Source organism: Salmo salar, chromosome ssa15 (genome assembly GCF_905237065.1).
Source record: "Salmo salar chromosome ssa15, Ssal_v3.1, whole genome shotgun sequence".
In the NCBI taxonomy this organism is placed as follows: domain Eukaryota; kingdom Metazoa; phylum Chordata; class Actinopteri; order Salmoniformes; family Salmonidae; genus Salmo; species Salmo salar.
Genome location: NC_059456.1, coordinates 90,975,515 through 90,985,647, shown reverse-complemented (window position 1 = coordinate 90,985,647; position 10,133 = coordinate 90,975,515).

Genomic DNA, 10,133 nt, shown 5'->3' with positions numbered 1-10,133 from the left:
CGCCCCCTGGCCACCCCATGTATAAAACTCTAGTTCCCCAACTGGTGTTGTGGTTTGCATAACGCATCACCGGGGACACCTCCAGGACACCTACAGCACCCGATGTCACAGGAAGGCCAAAAAGATCATTAAGGACAACAACCACCCAAGCCAATGCCTGTTCACCCCACTACCATCCAGAAGGCGGGGTAAGTACAGGTACACCAAAGCTGGGACCGAGAGACTGAAAAACAGCTTCTATCTCAAGACCATCAGACTGTTCAACAGCCATCACTAACACAGAGAGGCTGCTGCCTACATACAGACTAAATTACTGGACACTTTAATAAATGGATAACTAGTCACTTTAATGTTTACATATCTTGCATTATTCATCTCCCATGTATATAATATATTTTATACCATCTATTGCATTTTGCCTATGCCGCTCTGTCATTGCTCATCCATATACTTATATATATTCTTATTCCATTCCTTTACATAGATTTGTGTGTATTAGGTAGTTATTGTGGAATTGTTAGATGACATGTTAGATGTTGCTGCATTGTCGGAACTAGACGTACAAGCATTTCGCTACACTCGTAATAACATCTGCTAACCATGTGTATGTGACCAATAAAATCTGATTTAAGGCGAAGGTTCACAGGACAACGATCATAAGCACACAACCAAGACAACACAGGACTGGCTTCGAGACAAGTCTCTGAATGTCCTTGAGTAGTCCAGCCAGAGCCCGGTCGAACATCTATAGAGAGACCTGAAAATAGCTGTGCAGCGACGCTCCCCATCCAACCTGACAGAGTTTGAGAGGATCTGCAGAGAAGAATGGGAGAAACTCCCCAAACGCAGGTGTGCCAAGCTTGTAGCGTCATACCCAAGAAGACTCAAGGCTGTAATTGCTGCCAAGGTGCTTCAACACAGTATTGAATAAAGGGTCTGAATACTTATTTAAATGTAAAAGCAGTTTTCTAATTTTTATAAATTGTGTGTAGATTGAAGAGGGGAAAAACCGATGTATTCCATTTTAGAATAAGGCTGTAATGTAACAAAATATGGAAAAAGTCAAGGGGTCTGAATACTTTCTGAATGCAGTGCATGCAGTCACGCAAACAAACATACATACACACACACACACACACACACACACACACACACACAGCGTTTACACAGGCAGACCAATTTTGATTTTCTTTTTACTAATTGGTCTTTCGACCAATCAGATCAGCTCTGAAAAAAATCTGATGTGAAAAGATCTCATGTGATTGGTCAACAGACCAATTGGTGGAGAAAAAAAAAAAAACATTTGGCTGCCTGTGTAAATGCAGACATTCATGCTACACACACATCACAACTGTTGCTAACAGACTCTTGATTGCTAAATACTGCACAATTTAAACACTTGCCTCCAATCCCCCCTTCTCAAAACACGTGTAAATATTGGACTATAAATTATGCCTTAATGTATTATTCTTATGCTAAGATGTTTATTCTCCTGAGCCATTTACTTTATGTTCGTATTCTTAGTTTGTATTATTTCTTATTGTTGTATTGTCAAGAAGGAATCTGCAAGTATGCATTTTGTTTGGACGGTGCATACCATGTGTCCTGTACATACGACTAATAAAACTTGAAACATGTCCGTGCAGACTACAAAATGTGTGTGTTTGTCATGAGGCTCCTAAACTGTGTCCATCAATACACACATAATAGTCTTGTGTAGCTTCCTATAAAATCTCCTTTACTATACAACTAACTGTACGAGTTAGGCTTGATAAACTTTAAATATAAACCTGAACATCATTGCCCTCTTCAGGGCACCAAAAGGCAACAAACCTCGTAAAAACTCCTTTACTGTATGATACACTCTGGTATGAATTTGAGGTTACTTAAAATGCCCTCTTCAGGACAATAAAATATCTTACACCTAGGAAACAAAACCTGAAATTGTTTTATTTAGGCCTATTTCCAACGTCTGCCAAACACAACTCCTGATGAAACAGGAGCGATAAGAGAAAGCAAGGGAAAGAGAGAAAAACAGATGGAAAAAGAGAGAATAGAGAATTGGTAACAATCCTTGCCTGGAGTTCTTAATGTGGTTGTAAGGTTAATTTCAATTCTGGAAAATGTACTGATCTCCTTAATCGCACCATTCATAAATCAATGACATCGTTCACACGGTCAGATTACTAAATAGGTAAATCAATGTGCAGTAATCCAGTACTCTCAGAAATAAATGCAACATAGAGATGTTTATTGAAACATCAACAGCCATTACTTGCTTAAAAAAATACATGTGGATGGAATACTGTGTAACAATCCGTAGTGCAATACTATTCAGTGATTTTAATTTTTTTAATTGACCAAAAACAAAATATATACCAGAAACTGGACCTAGACGCATTGCTGTGTAGAGTTTATCTTTATTTGCTCTGGAATATAGGTGCTATCCAATAGCTCTAGAGATGGATTGTTGAGCAAGTTACATTCCATTTTCTTTTAATGCTTTTCTTTGTCAGCAAAGACCCCTGCAAGCACTTTCATGTCCTAATCCGGACAATTCATTAGTATCACTTGTAAATAGTGAACCTGTAGTATGGCCAAATAGTATTTTTGGACAAACCAAACATGTAGAAAGTACTCATATTGTATATTGTCACTTTAACTGGGGGGATGGGTGCTATATGGATTCATAACTTATTGACACATTGACCTGCAACAGCTTTTCAAAACAAAGTATTTGTTGGAAAAGAGTGTGGAAAGCAGTCATCAAGGCAAACTGTGGCTACTTTGAAGAATCTCAAATATAAAATATATTTTGTTTACTACATGATTTCATAGGTCTTATTTCATAGTTTCGATGTCTTCACTATTATTCTACATTGTAGAAAATAGTAAAAATAAAGAAAAACCCTGGAATGTGGTGTGCAAACTTTTGACAGATACTATATAAAGTCTGGCATTCTCTGATTTTATGTAGCATCAAAAGATACCATGTTTGTATGCGACTTTATTAAGATATTCTTTTTTTGACTGTTTGACTGTTTGACACGTATTAATGCCAAAATAACATGCATTTTTTTGTCACGAAATGCGCTCGCGCGTCACCCTTCGGATAGTGACTTGAACGCACGAACAAAACGGAGCTATTTGGATATAACTATGGATTATTTGGAACCAAAACAACATTTGTTGTTGAAGTAGAAGTCCTGGGAGTGCATTCTGACGAAGAACAGCAAAGGTAATGCAATTTTTCTTATAGTAAATCTGAGTTTGGTGAGGGCCAAACTTGGTGGGTGTCAAATTAGCTAGCCGTGATGGCCGGGTTATGTACTCAGAATATTGCAAAATGTGCTTTCGCCGAAAAGCTATTTTAAAATCTGACACCGCGATTGCATAAAGGAGTTCTGTATCTATAATTCTTAAAATAATTGTTATGTATTTTGTGAACGTTAATCATGAGTAATTTAGTAAATTCACCGGAAGTTTGCGGTGGGTATGCTAGTTCTGAACATCACATGCTAATGTAAAAAGCTGGTTTTTGATATAAATATGAACTTGATTGAACAAAACATGCATGTATAACATAATGTCCTAGGAGTGTCATCTGATGAAGATCATCAAAGGTTAGTGCTGCATTTAGCTGTGGTTTTGGTTTTTGTGACATATATGCTTGCTTTGAAAATGGCTGTGTGATTATTTTTGGCAGGGTACTCTCCTGACATAATCTAAAGTTTTGCTTTCGCTGTAAAGCCTTTTTGAAATGGGACAGTGTGGTTAGATTAACGAGAGTCTTGTCTTTAAAATGGTGTAAAATAGTCATATGTTTGAGAAATTGAAGTTATAGCATTTTTGAGGTATTTGTATTTCGCGCCACGCGATTCCACTGGCTGTTGACTAGGTGCAAGCGTCCCACCTAGCCCAGGGAAGTTAATAGATTACCCACACCTTAGAGTTTTGTTATCCCTCCATCCATCCATCCATTCGAAGAGTTATTCATCCATGATGGGGAGATGCCGAACTTTATTACTGTTCTCGGCTAGATAGATGACAGTTGTCCACACAGAACAGTGACAGACTAACATGTCAGAGGTGGCTGGTGGGAGAAGTTATAGGAGGACGAGCTCATTGTAATGGCTGGAATGGAATAAATCAATTCCATTCCATCCATTACAATGAGCCAGTTCTATGGCTCCTCCCACCAGCTTCCTCTTTAACTTCTCTAGGGCCGGTGGGACGATTTCGTCCCACCTACGTAACAGCCAGTGGAATCCCGTGGCGCGTTATTCAAATACCTTAGAAATGCTATTACTTCAATTTCTCAAACATATGACTATTTTACACCATTTTAAAGACAAGACTCTCGTTAATCTAACCACACTGTCCGATTTCAAAAAGGCTTTACAACGAAAGCAAAACATTAGATTATGTCAGCAGAGTACCCAGCCAGAAATAATCAGACACCCATTTTTCAAGCTAGCATATAATGTCACAAAAACCCAGAAGACAGCTAAATGCAGCACTAACCTTTGATGATCTTCATCAGATGACACACCTAGGACATTATGTTATACAATACATGCATGTTTTGTTCAATCAAGTTCATATTTATATCAAAAACCAGCTTTTTACATTAGCATGTGACGTTCAGAACTAGCATACCCCCGCAAACTTCCGGTGAATTTACAAAAAATTTACTAAATTACTCACGATAAACGTTCACAAAAAGCATAACAATTATTTTAAGAATTATAGATACAGAACTCCTCTATGCACTCGATATGTCCGATTTTAAAATAGCTTTTCGGTGAAAGCACATTTTGCAATATTCTAAGTAGATAGCCCGGCATCACAGGGCTAGCTATTTAGACACCCAGCAAGTTTAGCACTCACCAAAGTCAGATTTACTATAAGAAAAATGTTATTACCTTTGCTGTTCTTCGTCAGAATGCACTCCCAGGACTTCTACTTCAATAACAAATGTTGGTTTGGTCCCAAATAATCCATTGTTGTATCCAAATAGTGGCGTTTTGTTCGTGCGTTCAAGACACTATCCGAAAGGGTAAAGAAGGGTGACGAGCATGGCGCATTTCGTGACAACAAATGTCTAAATATTCCATTACCGTACTTCGAAGCATGTCAACTGCTGTTTAAAATCAATTTTTATGCCATTTTTCTCGTAAAAAAGCGACTATATTCCGACCGGGAATCTGCATTTAGGTAAACAGACGAAAGAAAATAAAGCATGGGGTCGACTCGGGCACGCGCCTAAGCCCATTGTCCTCTGATCGGCCACTTGCCTAAAGCGATAATGTGTTTCAGCCAGAGGCTGCCTCGATATCATTCAGCTTTTTCCCGGGCTCTGAGAGCCTATGGGAGCCGTAGGAAGTGTCACGTTACAGCAAAGATCCTCAGTCTTCAATAAAAAGAGCCAAGATGAACAACAACTTGTCAGACAGGCCACTTCCTGTAAGGAATCTTCTCAGGTTTTTGCCTGCCATATGAGTTCTGTTATACTCACAGACACCATTCAAACAGTTTTAGAAACTTAAGGGTGTTTTCTATCCAAAGCCAATAATTATATGCATATTCTAGTTACTGGGCAGGAGTAGTAACCAGATTAAATCGGGTACGTTTTTTTATCCGGCCGTGTCAATACTGCCCCCTACCCCCAACAGGTTAACATGTGTATGGGTAATGGGCATAGACCTATATATACTTACCAAATCCCACACAGGGACAGGCAGGGGTTTGAGAGAGCAGAACTTGGCCTCCCCTGCCTGATACCTTCTCATTCAGACAGCCCCACCAGACTGGCATTGGCAGCGTAGAGCACATGAGCTGGTGCTACCTCACAGTGCGTCACACCCACCGCCACTACTGAATGGAGAAACTGCATCGAGAGGACAAGGGAGGGACATAGTGGAATTAGTATATTCTAAAAGGTAAAAATATTACAGATTTGAATCCTATGCTTATCATACACAGACATGAATCAAAACTGATTTGACACGAGCAGGCCGGCAGAACACGGCACTTATCAATGACATCAGCGTTAGAGTGAGGCTACATTCTTCTCTAAAAGTTTGTATTATTTCTTACCTGGTAGGGGGTGAAGCCGTGCAGGGGTCTGACGGAGCCTGGTTCAGGGGACTGCAGCTGGCTGAAGTAGCCCAGCAGAGACAGAGGGGTGAACTCACAGAAGTAGGGCAAGAAAAGGCTTATATATCAGCTTAATGAACAAGTGATTCTGGCAAGTGCAGAGTGGGTTTGTCTTTTCTCCAAATAAAATGGCAAGTATCTTCCTTCAGCAGAAAAATTAATATCCATATCCATGGCAACCAAGAAAGCGGTTGTCTTGTTGGGACTTACATTTCGCCGGGCGCCCCACTCCTTCAAACTCTGAGTGAATACTGAATAGAGTGTAACTCCACTGGAGAGGATGGGATCCAGAGTTGTCGTCCCCCAGGGCTGACAGGGCAGGAGGGTGTGTCTGCCAGCCATGTGATGACCTCAGGAACTCAGGGGCTGCACCACGTGAGAGATGGAGCAGAGGCAAATGATGTCCACCAGCAACTGAAAGCCAAAACCTGAAGAGGCAGACACATGTCAACAGATCAGTATGAAGAATTCAACAACAAAAAAGTATTAATTACTACGAATTATTACTATGCATTATTTATTTGTTGACATGTGTGCTTACTTTCCCCCCTTTTTGAGGATTGGGTGAAACATGAACATGGTAGCTAGGGACAAATGTAGCTGTTTTTTCCCCATGTTGCCAAGAATACTGCGTTACTGACCTTTGACCCAGCCCATTGTGTTGATGACTATGGGCATCTCTCTGTTATATAAGCGCCACAGAGACTCCAGATAGCGGTTCAGGTCCGTTTCACAGGACAACTGGCCATAGAATCAAATCAAACTTTATTTGTCATGCGCCGAATACAAGTGTAGAGCTTACCGTGAAATGCTTACTTACAAGCCCTTAACCAACAGTGCAGTTCAAGAGTTAAGAAAATATTTACCTCCTGGTTGGCAGGAAGTTTGGCTCCAGTGATGTACTAGGCGTTACGCACTACCCTCTGTAGCGCCTTATGGTTAGATTTACATTTACATTTACGTCATTTAGCAGACGCTCTTATCCAGAGCGAGTTACAAATTGGTGCATTCACCCTATGATATCCAGTGGAACAACCACTTTACAATGCCGAGCAGATTCCATACCAGGTGGTGATGCAACCGGTCAGGATGCTCTCGATGGTGCAGCTGTAGAACCTTTTGAGGATCTGGGGACCCATGCCAAATCTTTTCAGTCTCCTGAGGGGGAAAAGCTTTTGTCGTGCATTCTACACGACTGTCTTGGTATGTTTGGACCATGATAGTTTGTTGGTGATGAGGACATGAAGGAACTTGAAACTCTCGACCCGCTCCACTTCAGCCCATGTTAATGGGGCCTATTCGGCCCGCCTTTTCCTGTAGTCAACGATCAGCTCCTTTGTCTTGATCACATTGAGGGAGAGGTTGTTGTCCTGGCACCACACTGCCAGTTCTCTGACCTCCTCCCTATTGGCTGGCTCATCGTTGTCGGTGATCAGGCCTACCACTGTTGTGTCGTCAGCAAACTTAATGATGGTGTTGGAATCGTGTTTGGCCACGCAGTCGCGGGTGAACAGGGAGTACAGGAGGGGACTAAGTACACACCCCTGAAGGGCCCCAGTGTTAAGGATCAGCGTTGCAGACATGTTGTTGCCTACCCTTACCACCTGGGGGCGGCCCGTCAGGAAGTCCAGGATCCAGTTGCAGAGGGAGGTGTTTAGTCCCAGAGTCCATAGCTTAGTGATGAGCTTTGAGGGCACAATGGTGTTGAACGCTGAGCTGTAGTCTATGAACAGCAATCTCACATCGGTGTTCCTTTTGTCCAGGTGGGAAAGGGCAGTGTGGAGTGCGATTGAGATTGCATCATCTGTGGATCTGTTGGGGCGGTATGCGAATTGGAGTGGGTTTAGGGTGTCCGGGAGGGTGCTGTTGATGTGAGCCATGACCAGCCTTTCAAAGCACTTCATGGCTACCGACCTGAGTGCTATGGGGCGGTAATCATTTAGACAGGTTGCCTTCGCTTCCTTGGGCACAGGAACTATGGTGGTCTGCTTGAAACATGTAGGTATTACAGACTTGGTCAGGGAGAGGTTGAAAATGTCAGTGAAGACACTTGAAAGTTGGTCCGCGCATGCTTTGAGTACACATCCTGGTAATCCATCTGGCCCAGCGGCTTTGTGAATCTTGACCTGTTTAAAGCTTTTGTTCATATCGGCTACCGAGAGCGTTATCACACAATCATCCAGTACAGCTGGTGCTCTCGTGCATGCTTCAGTGTTTTTTGCCTCGAAGCGAGCATAAAAAGGCATTTAGCTCGTCTGGTAGGCTCGCTTCAATGGTTAGCTCGTGTCTGGGTTTCCCTTTGTAGTACGTAATAGTTTTCAAGCCCTGCAACATCCGACGAGCGTCAGAGCCAGTGTAGTACAATTCAATCTTAACCTGTATTGACGCTTTGCTTGTTTGATGGTTCGTCGGAGGGCATAGCGGGATTTCTTATAAGCGTCCGGAATAGTCTCCCGCTGGTTGAAAGTGGAAGCTCTAGCCTTTAGCTCGATGCGGATGTTGCCTGTAATCCATGGCTTCTGGTTGGGATATGTACGTACGGTCACTGTGGGGACAACGTCGTCGATGCACTTACTGATGAAGCCAATGACTGAGGTGGTGTACTCCTCAATGCCATTGGATGAATACAGGAACATATTCCAGTCTGTGCTAGCAAAACAGTCCTGTAGTGCACCATCCATGTCATCTGACCACTTCCATATTGAGCGAGTCACTGGTACTTCCTGCTTTAGTTTTTGCTTGTAAGCAGGAATCAGGAGGATAGAATTATGGTCAGATTTGCCAAATAGAGGGCGGGGGAGAGCTTTGTATGCATCTCTGTGTGTGGAGTAAAGGTGGTCTAAGATTTCTTTCCCTCTGGTTGCACTGGTAAAAATGTGGTAAAACTGATTTAAGTTTGCCTGCATTAACGTCCCCAGCCACTAGGAGCGCCGCTTCTGGGTGAGCATTTTCTTCTTTGTTTATGGCCTTATAGAGTTGGTTGAGAGCGGTCTTAGTGCCAGCTTCGTTCTGTGGTGGTAAAGAGACGGCTACAAATAATATAGAGAACTCTCTTGGTAGATAGTGTGGTCTACAACTTATCATAAGGTACTCTACCTCAGGCGAACAAGACTTCTTTAACATTAGACATCGCGCACCAGCTGTTATTTCCAAATAGACACACAACCCCACCCCCCGTCTTACCAGACGTAGCTTCTCTGTTCTGCCGGTGCATGGAAAATACCGCCAAGTCTATATTATCATCGTTCAGCCACGTCTCGGTAAAACATAAGATATTACAGTTTTTAATGTCCTGTTGGTAGTGTTGGATTCGAGGTAAACTTTGAACATTGTTGTACGCATAAGCATAGTATATAAAGGAGTGGAAGGGACTGGTTTTTATGTCAGAAGTTGATGGTTCTCTGTAGAAAGACAGAGTGGCTGTGGAATGTGCTGGGTGGACGGGAGGGAGTCACGGGAGTGCGATAGGTGATACTGGTAGAGAGCTTTGGATTAGACCTCAGGGGGGGTTGAGGTCAGGTCAGGTCATCTTAAGGGAGACAGAACGGTTTATTACTTTATCACTTCCGTCTTCCTGTCGAACCATAAGATGTAAGGATTGGAGAGGAGGAGTGCGTAAAGTGGAGTATATATACACTTGTAATGGTGGAACCATGTCTTTGTCTGAATACAGCTGTGTCGACCCTTTGAGAAGAATTAAACTTGGTTAAGCTTCTCTAGTGTCTGAGTTATTTACTCTGAAAAATTAGAACAGTAGGATAATCTTAATCGTAGGTCATCAATTTTATTTTCCAATGATTGCACGTTAGCAAGAAGAATGGATGGCAGTGGGAGTTTACTCGCTCGCCTACGGATTCTCAGAAGGCACCCCGATCCGCGGCCCCTTTTCCTGTGTCTTTTCCTCAAGAAAATTACGGGGATCTGGGCCTGTTCCAGTGAAAGCAGTATATCCTTCTCGTTGGACTCGTTAAAGG